This window comes from Triticum dicoccoides, chromosome 3A (genome assembly GCF_002162155.2).
Source record: "Triticum dicoccoides isolate Atlit2015 ecotype Zavitan chromosome 3A, WEW_v2.0, whole genome shotgun sequence".
NCBI classification, from domain to species: Eukaryota; Viridiplantae; Streptophyta; class Magnoliopsida; order Poales; family Poaceae; genus Triticum; species Triticum dicoccoides.
In genome coordinates this window covers 610,992,179-611,001,047 of record NC_041384.1, presented here as the reverse complement: position 1 = coordinate 611,001,047, position 8,869 = coordinate 610,992,179, and the positions used below count along the sequence as shown (strand labels likewise).

The following is an 8,869-nucleotide window of genomic DNA, read 5'->3' as shown; positions in this document are numbered from 1 at the left end:
ATCTCGTGATGAAAATGTTTGATAGCCATAGGTTTGCTCAGTTGTGGCCTGTGGGCGTTCTTTCTGTTGTTTTTTACCCATATATATGCTTGCTCAGTAGGGGCCTTCTTCTCCCCGTGCAGTTCTCTGGTTTGTGCTCAGGTTCTAATGAGATTGTAGTCTCTGTGCCCAAACCAATATTCTGGCCATGCACGTGTGTTTAAACTAGTCTTTGTTTTTCCAGCTGGGAACCATGCGAACACCACTTATACTAGTTAAAATAATCATGGTTTTTGTCAACTTTACTTGTTACCAGCTGCACATAGCTACTACACTAGTTTATGGTGAAAATCAGTTTATACTGTTAACTTTACCACATACTGAAGTTTTCAGACTGAATTTTGTTTCACTCTATACTGTTAGTGTCACACCGGTGCACACTCATGCGACATGGCTATTTTGTCTTGTTTTGCCGGTGGCCTGGCGCTTTCACTTGGAGTCGTTGTTCGGTTGAGCACTTTGTTTGCCAGCCCTATTTTCTGTTGTGTCTTTTCTGGTTCAATTATTTTGTGATTTCACAGAGTGGTGGAAAAAAATTCAGACTATTTTCTAATATCCTTGCCCACTGTCCAAAATGCAACCAGCACTTCTGAATTTATTTTTGTTTTCATTCAGACTGAATTTTGTTCATTTTCAGACTGATTTTGTTCATTCACACGGAACCGGAGTATGTTGTATTAGAAGGTGCAACCGTTCGATCCATTTCGATGCAACCGATCAGAAGTCTAGTGTAATAAGGCCCTTACTGTAGCTTCATTGGCTGTATTATTATCGAAGTAAGTAATCGATTATGGGGATTTTTTTCAGAACATAGCAGAGAGAGAGAGAGAGAGAGAGAGGTATGATGCTGGTGTTGCTTGGTAGTAGTACCATAATTCTTGGTGTTGATACTGAGAATGCAAGGGGAAAAGAATGTCAAGAACTTGCTTGATGTTGTAGTATCTTCAGACAGGGAATACTAGTGTCTAGTGCTCAGTGCTGCTCATGCACATTTGTCAAGTGGACTTGTTTTCAATCTTCATGGGTCCCGCTTTCGAGTCAGCTCATGTTATTGGAAACCTTACTCATGCAGCATCTCACACATACATACCTATACACATATGTCGTTCATTCATTCATTCAAGTATATATAACCTGTCTCGGCAACTCACATATGTCGTTCATTCATTCAAGTACATATTTGCAGGAACAGTTACAATAAGCTTTGTATTTTTTGGTCATGAGACAGGCAACTCAAGGACCTGAGGAGGAAATGAGTTGGGGTAAAACATCGGCACAAAACTCGCTCCATTGTTTTGCATTCCAAAGAGACTGGGGTCAAACAATGCTCCAGGATATTGGGATTGTCCAGGCTGCAAATATAAATACATTGTAAGTTTCTTTTTTGTCTGCACTTTTGTTTGTTCATTTCAATTATGGAAGTAGGAGTCAAAAAAGAGGGAGAAAACACTTGCCTGTTTACCAATGTACTCCCCCGCAAAGTTATCTTCATGTCCTGCAGCCATTTTTTAGTGTCAAAATTATGATACCCAATATCTTCTCTAGTTCTCTAGGCACTGCTGCTTAGTTTGTCATACAGAAGTAGTGTTGAGAACCATTTGCAGCTTTCTGTGGTAATCAGGCAAGATGCTTTTCATACCAGCTCAACATCATGTTTGTGATACTTTTTGTCCATCATATAACGCAATAATGGGAGGAATATATATGAATAACTAAAGTTTTTGTCCCCCTTTTGTTCTCACTTACTGCATACTGTATCTAACTGCACATACACTGTATGTAAAAGATTCAGAAAACTGAATGATTTGTTCAGTCAATTTATCTAGATCTTTCAATCTCTGCTACAGCTACCACTTCTAAAATCTAGCTAAAAACCTGCCACACACTGGAACTAGATATGAGTTTTTTTTGTCTCTCTTTATTTTTGCCACAACACAACTGCCCACGCTCTGATCTAGATGCTATTAACTATCAATTTTTTGTCACAGACCAACCGCCAAATTCTTTGTCCCATCAAGAAAGAAGCAAGCAAAAGCATGCTGATTTTCGGATGGGGTTCAGAAGAAGCAAATCACACAGAAGGATCTTGAGAGGAAGATTCAGAAAACTCACCCTGGTAAGAGGCACCACTGCCCGACATTCTTTTCTCTCCTGCAACTTGCTTTGTTCCTTTTCCCAGATCTTCAATTTCTTGTCTGTGTGTTATTTCTTTCCCTTTTCATCCACCCATGGCGGCTGTGGTAGATGAGGTTGGGAAGAAGGGGATGGAATGGATGGGGATGAGGGGCAAGGGTTATCGGGGGGAGAGGAGTTGGGGCTGGGGTGGTGACAGGGGCAATATCATCATCAGAGCAACTCTAGCAGACCCCTTATATCGCGGACCCTTATAACGCGTTTACAGTTTGCAAGAAACGCATTTTAAGGGTCGGTTTGAGGTGAGGCCGAGCAGACCCCTTAAACTTAGACTGTAAAACCGAATATTCGCGTATGTTCTTCCCCACGTCTTCTTCTTCCTCTCAGCCGTGTCCACGGTCAGCTAGCTCGCTCCTACGAAGCAGGTGAACAGCGCACGAAGCGGGCGCCCAGAACGGCTCGCACGAAGCGCCCCAGCGTCGCGTCGCCGTTGCTGCTCGAATCGGTCCAGAAGCTAGCTAGCGCCGACGTCGAATCGGTCCAGGAGCTAGCTAATCGATCGACCCAGGAGCTAGCTCGCTAGCTCCCGTCGTGGCCAATCGATCCAGAAGCAAGCTAGCTAGCTAGCTAGCTCCTGTCGCCATAGCTCCCAAATACGGAGCCGCCGCATCCCGTTCCTCTTCCTCGCGTCAAGCACGAACGGGATCAGCCATGGCCGCAGGCACGCGCTCGATCCTTTTGCAGTGCAGAATTTTGTTGGAGCAGGGAGAAATCGACGGCTGGAGATGGGTGGTACGGATGGCAGCGCGCGGGGAGAGGGCGGCGGAAGGACCCGGTTCATGGCCTGTATACTGTCCTCGGACGTGTAGAAGTAGGGGTCGGAGGCTCGTGTTTTCGGTGGCCCGTAAAACGTTTACGGTTCCGCGAACTTTTACGGGTTCTGTTCTGGACATAAAATTAGTCCGGAACCGTAAACCCGCTGGAATTTTACAGGTTTGGCGTTTTTAAGGGGTCTGCTAGAGTTGCTCTCACCTGACAAAAAGAACGCCCCACTTTTTTGCCATCTTTTCTATCAAGCTTGTTTTACAAGCAAAGTGCCCAGACCTGGATTCGCACAAGGCCTACATCTTGTCCCAAGTTTTTGTTTAGAACAAACAAACAATTAAGCCCACAAACACAAGACCCGGGCCCAGGAAACTTGTCGGAGTGTGGGTGGTGGAGGAGGAGGGGGATGGCCCAGCCCTGGAAGCGTCAAACAAAAAAGGAGGAGCAACGGCGGGGGAAGGCCTGGGTGACAAACAATCTTTCCCTATTTTTTTTAATAATAAAGCACAGATTGACTCCATGGGTTCACTGTCACAATACGCTTCTTCCCGTAAGTTTACGCTTTCACTTTGAATTTAAAACATATACGCGAGATGGTACTAAAAAACCGTTTCGTTGGCCGGTGACAATTGTTTCCAAACCAAGTAATGTGCATGCGTACAACGACGTATACAACTTGGACTGCGTACGAGAATAAAAATCTGCCTCCTGATCACATCGTGTAACATGAGAACAAATCGAATCGAAATAACTGTTGGGTATCGGCTGCATCAACGAGGGCAACGTGGAACAACTCCTGCTGTTGGGCGCCTGGGCCTCACGTGTCTCGGCGCCAACAGGGTATGCATCCTCCAGGCCGTCGATCTCAGGCTGCCCGCTGGTAATTCCAGACACTGCTGGCCAACACCAGACGCAAGGAGCGGCAATGGCCGCCACTGAGCCCGGTGGTGGTTATCAGTAGAACGAGGACGACGGAAGCCAGGCACGGCATCGCTGGTCCGTGCAAAGACGACGGCACCCATTGGAGGGCCTTGATCCGCCGCCCAATCGAGCTAGCATCGACCCCTCTTCTCCTCCACATCTCTAGCTTGTGCTCCTTGGTGCTGCCGTTCCCGCGTATGAGGTGGCCCGGCTTCCGGCGTTTGCCTAGGTGTTTGCCTGGCGTTCTCCTTTTCCCCTCTCTTTGTATAACGGTGGCGTCAGACGGAGGTGCTGGCGGTGTCTGGAGCTAGGGAGACGTTAGCAGAAGGAGCGTGTGCACCTCCTGGATGGCAGGAGCCCCTGTCCATGCTCGGTCCTCCTCCGCTGGAACGGAATGCGACCTCCCAAGAGAAGCGGGTCAGGCGCACCGTCTTAGGGCGAGAAGATCTTCTTATCTACAATGGCGATGCATGAACCGACGACGAACTGAAGCTGCGACCCATGGGCTGGCCCTGCCTGCGTGCGTCCGCCAGAACCAGAAACAGACCAGAAAAGGGGAGCAACTAAGGCATCCGGCTGCCTGAAACTTGCTCAGGGGGCGGCCTATGGGCACGGCGTACAAGCTCTCTACTCTCTGTCATCTTATATCTCTGAATTTTCTTTTGCTGCATGTGCAGGTGTATGACAGGAACAATAACTAGCATGAACCTGGAGGAGTAAGAAGCAGCGACATCTGGGTTTGCAATGGCCAAAGAACTCAACAATTCATAGTTGGGTCACTTATTTCTCCCCAGCTCGGTGACTTGGTCAACTGCGCACTTCAGAAGAATGAGTACTTCTGAATGTTAAAGCCAATGTGGGCTAGCAAACTGTAGAGATAATTGATTTGTTTCCATGTCTACCTTACAGTATTCAGACTTGGGAGAGAAGGTGCCTCATGGTAGAAGCTTGACATAGGTGTGGCCTTGAATGCCAAGATTTTTATGAGTAGCCTCAGCCTTCTGTTCCCTACAGATTCAGGATTCAAAAGATCAATGGGAGTTTGTTTCACACAGTACAAGAGCAATGTACTGATGCATTTTAACTGTCGTTGTGTGTTTTAACAGAAGAATACTTTCTGATGTTTTAGTGACCAAGTGTTACTGATCTTGAGGTGTGTTATTGATCTCTGTTTCTATATAGATGGTGCTTTTTTGTACTTTCTGAAGAACAATTCCATGCAAGACACCATCAAAAAGCCTGCTACTGCAGATGCTTCCTCGCGGAATCACAGCTTGATGGAGCTTGCTGCACCTCTGGAACAAGCAGCCGCTTACAAAGAGAAGCTTGAAGGCTCAAACAGATGTACATAACGAAATTCAGAGTTCCAACAGTGCATATGTGCAAGAGCGTAGTTCACTTGGAATTTGCTCGTGGTGGAGACGTTCCACCCACAAAAAAAAGGTGAAGACGTCCTGAAACTTCATGAGGTAAGTTAGTAACTCGGTTCGGTGAGTACATTTATGCGTAAATAGAAAAAATGTCCATATAATCAAGACAATGAGTTTGTTGTAGGCATGTAAAATTGTGTATTAATTTTTTTATTAATCATATAACTTGAAAAATCTGATTTATATCGCATGTGATGTTGTAATAGGAGAGGGCTGGACACCATTCTATCTGATAATGAATTGATTCCAAGAATGGATCTTGGTAGTTTTGAGTAATTTCATACTATTGTTTTGCTACTTGCAAAGTTATTTGAGTGGTAGTATGTGCAAAAAAAATGTATTCGAGTGTTAATTTGTTTTATAGGTTTCAAACCATAAATATGTTTATTTATTTTGTTGGTACTTGCCATGACCCCAAGAAGTCCATCTATGCAGGCATGGGCGATACAGATAGGGCGGAGTCAGAACCATGTGCAAGATAGAGACACTATCAATCATCGGTGAATCCGGTCCAGGAACTCAAATGTTGGCGTCCATGGCGCAAGGAGGTGCTTTTCGGAGCAAGCAACCTAGCAAGTGCATCAGTGATCATTGTCAATTTGGCTAGAAGTATGTACATTTCCCTACTACAATTCCTTCAAACATGCTGACACATATATGCTTACGGACATGTGATTTTTTCTCCGTTGCAACGCACGGGCTCTTTTGCTAGTCAAACTAGAGAACGAACAGGGGTGATCGAGAGGGCTACAAACAGGGTGACGTCGCCGATGAAGAGAGTTGTAGATCCGAAAATCAAACCTAGAACCACACGAACGAAGACGTACACAAACTGGATCCAAATAGATCCACCCAAGACCAGCACCGACCGGATCCCATGAGATCCGACGGAGACACAGCTCCACACATCCTCCGACAACGCTATTTGCACCATCGGGGCGGGAATAGGACGTGGGAGACATTATTGCCACCGAGGGACATCGCCACGGCCACATAGCCCCAACCAAGACGTTCAACCTAGCAGAAATGAGAACGGAGTCCCTCCCGCCGGCGGGGGCTGAGATCCTCCGCACCTCCACAGCCCAAAGGCCATCGGAGGTGGGGCGGATCGGAGGCCGCGCCGACGGGAGGAGGAAGGAGACTTTTCTTGGGGAGGAGGATAGAGTTTGTTTTTATTGGTTTTTATTATCTAAATCTCCCGTACCTTGTTTCCACTGAGTGAATCCACTCATATGTAGGATATTGTTTGTTGCTTAGCCTCTCTGATAGTATTACCATTGACGACTTTTCCGGTCGCGAACGTGGCGGAGAAAATTATGGCAGGAAGGGGCGGCGTTCGAGGCGGCGGACATGGGCTGCGGTGGAGGCGGAGAACGGCGTGACGGCGGTGGAGGCGGACGACGCGACGACGAGCCAATCAAGCGGCGGACGAATGGAAGGAGCCTCAGGCGGGTCGGAGTGATGGAGGGTCGAGGCGTAGGATGGCGTGGAAGGGGAGAGGACAGGAACCGATCGAGAGAAATGAAACGGTGAAAATGAAAATAGATCGGGGACGGTTAGGCGGGCATGGAAGGGTAACTGTCTGTGCAGATCAGTAGAGGGCGACCACGGCCGCCTGCCACTGGGAACTTTTTCAGAATTGATTTATTTGGCGCGGCTTGTCAAAATGTAGTTGTGGCGGGCGCGACGCAACGCACCCCACTGATTTATGACGAAGCAATGGGTAGGCACTCTTACTGCCGGCCACTATACTTTCCATCCTGCGGGCTAATTTGAAAGAGCCTACCTATGACGGGCACTAGCTCGCGCCCACCACTGGATTGTGTCTAGCTGTGATGGGTACGTTCAGTTAGCCGCCACAATTATTTTAAAAAAGTAGCAGTGGCGGATACCTATGTTGCCGCCACTAATTTGAGTTTACATATAGGGCTTTTCACGATAATGGTGTGTCCAGAGGGAGTAGTGACACAAGGTGGACAAGAGGCGGTGCTATGTGGCGTGGTGGGAACGGAGCTAGGGAAGGACAATCAGGACACAAAGCCACAGAGGTAAACGAACCGACTCCGGCGCCGGCGCCTCCTCTTCAAAGACAACATCGTCAAGGTCCTCATCTTTGAGGCCTAGTTCCTCCATCATCTCCATTACATCCTTGGGAGTCCACCGCCGCCTTCGATCCTGAAGCTTTGGCCGCCATGCCTGATAACCCAGCCCGAAGAAATCTGTCTATGAGCTATTTGGTGGAACCCTAGATCGCCTCGCTCCAACACCCGCGCTCGTTCCCAGAGACGATCGGGATGCGTCCCCAGAAGATCGAGGGAGGTAGAAGTCAGCAAGGCGGCAGGGGAGTTCGTTCTCTACGCTGGCGAAAGAATCGCCGCCGAGAGTAGAGAACCCTACGAGGAGGGGAGCGATACTGGGGTCGGGTTACCTGAGGTTTTGGAATACTATGGTTTTGAAAACACGGTATTGGCTAACTAGGCAAGGGCCTGGGTTCGAGAATCATGGAACATGTATTTGCTTATTTATTTATCCTTCACTAGTAAATGTGTCCGTGCGTTGCAACGGGTGAAACAAGTTATCGCACGTACTGGGGACACATCCGTGTTGCCACTTCTCCCGTTCGTCATCGTCATGGATGTTGGTCATATTTTCCACCTAATAATCATGATAAACGTGACCGATCTAAGGGGGTGAGCTTGACCATTACACTATAGCACACCGCATCCGTGGGACCCTTCTTGCACCGACATGTAGATGTAGTTTCGCGGATGACATGTCTCCATTGATATTTACACATGAGTACAATTAAAATATAGGGTCTATCTACGTCTCAGTCGGCTGAAACTTCGTGAAGTCTCAGTCGGCTGATGTCATCACATGTAGATTAGGCCTGTTAACTAGCTTTATTTCTGCTGGGTTGAAACGGCTTAGCACTTGGGCTTATTTCATTTTACTTGTTTGTTTGTCCGTTATTTTTGGGCTGGGCTGCCCACTTTTTCTGTTGTCACTAGGCCCGGCCCTTTTCTTTCTTTTCTTCAGCGGTCGCGGACGTACGGTGCCAGCCCACGTACAGATGCATGTGCATGCAGATGGATGGATATGGGTCTGTAGAGTGTACTATACGTGATTAGCATATCTACGTGTGTCATCTTGTCACATATGTACGTATGTGTGTCACCGTGAGAACACGTGTCATTTGACTCGCCCGCCTCCTTCCGGCGCCCCCTCCGACAAAACAAAAAAGTTCACTTGCGGTCGATTAAAAGACGTGCAGTTGCGGTCGGGTGCGGCACTTGCAGGTGCGGGGTTGTTGTCAGGCTTGCAACTGGCCCGCCCCCTCTCCCGCCACCCGCTCTGACAAAACAAAAGCCGAGTTAGAACCATGTTGGGGAACATGCAGTTGCGGAAGGGTGCGACACTTGCAGTTGCGGGGCTGTTGTTGGGTTTGCAACTAGCCCGCCCCTATCTAGGCGCCCCCTTTGACAAAAGAAAAGTCGAGTTGCAACCATGTTGGGGGACAT

General features: G+C 47.8%; 1 long non-coding RNA gene across 1 annotated transcript; it reads left to right on the top strand.

The window, feature by feature from the left end:
* The first annotated feature begins 382 nt into the window (after positions 1 to 382).
* Positions 383 to 6,347, top strand: LOC119269573. The gene is made up of 4 exons (XR_005133646.1): positions 383 to 1,410; positions 2,028 to 2,155; positions 4,596 to 5,387; positions 5,784 to 6,347. It is a non-coding gene; the product is annotated as an uncharacterized LOC119269573 (long non-coding RNA).
* Positions 6,348 to 8,869: the final 2,522 nt, after the last annotated feature.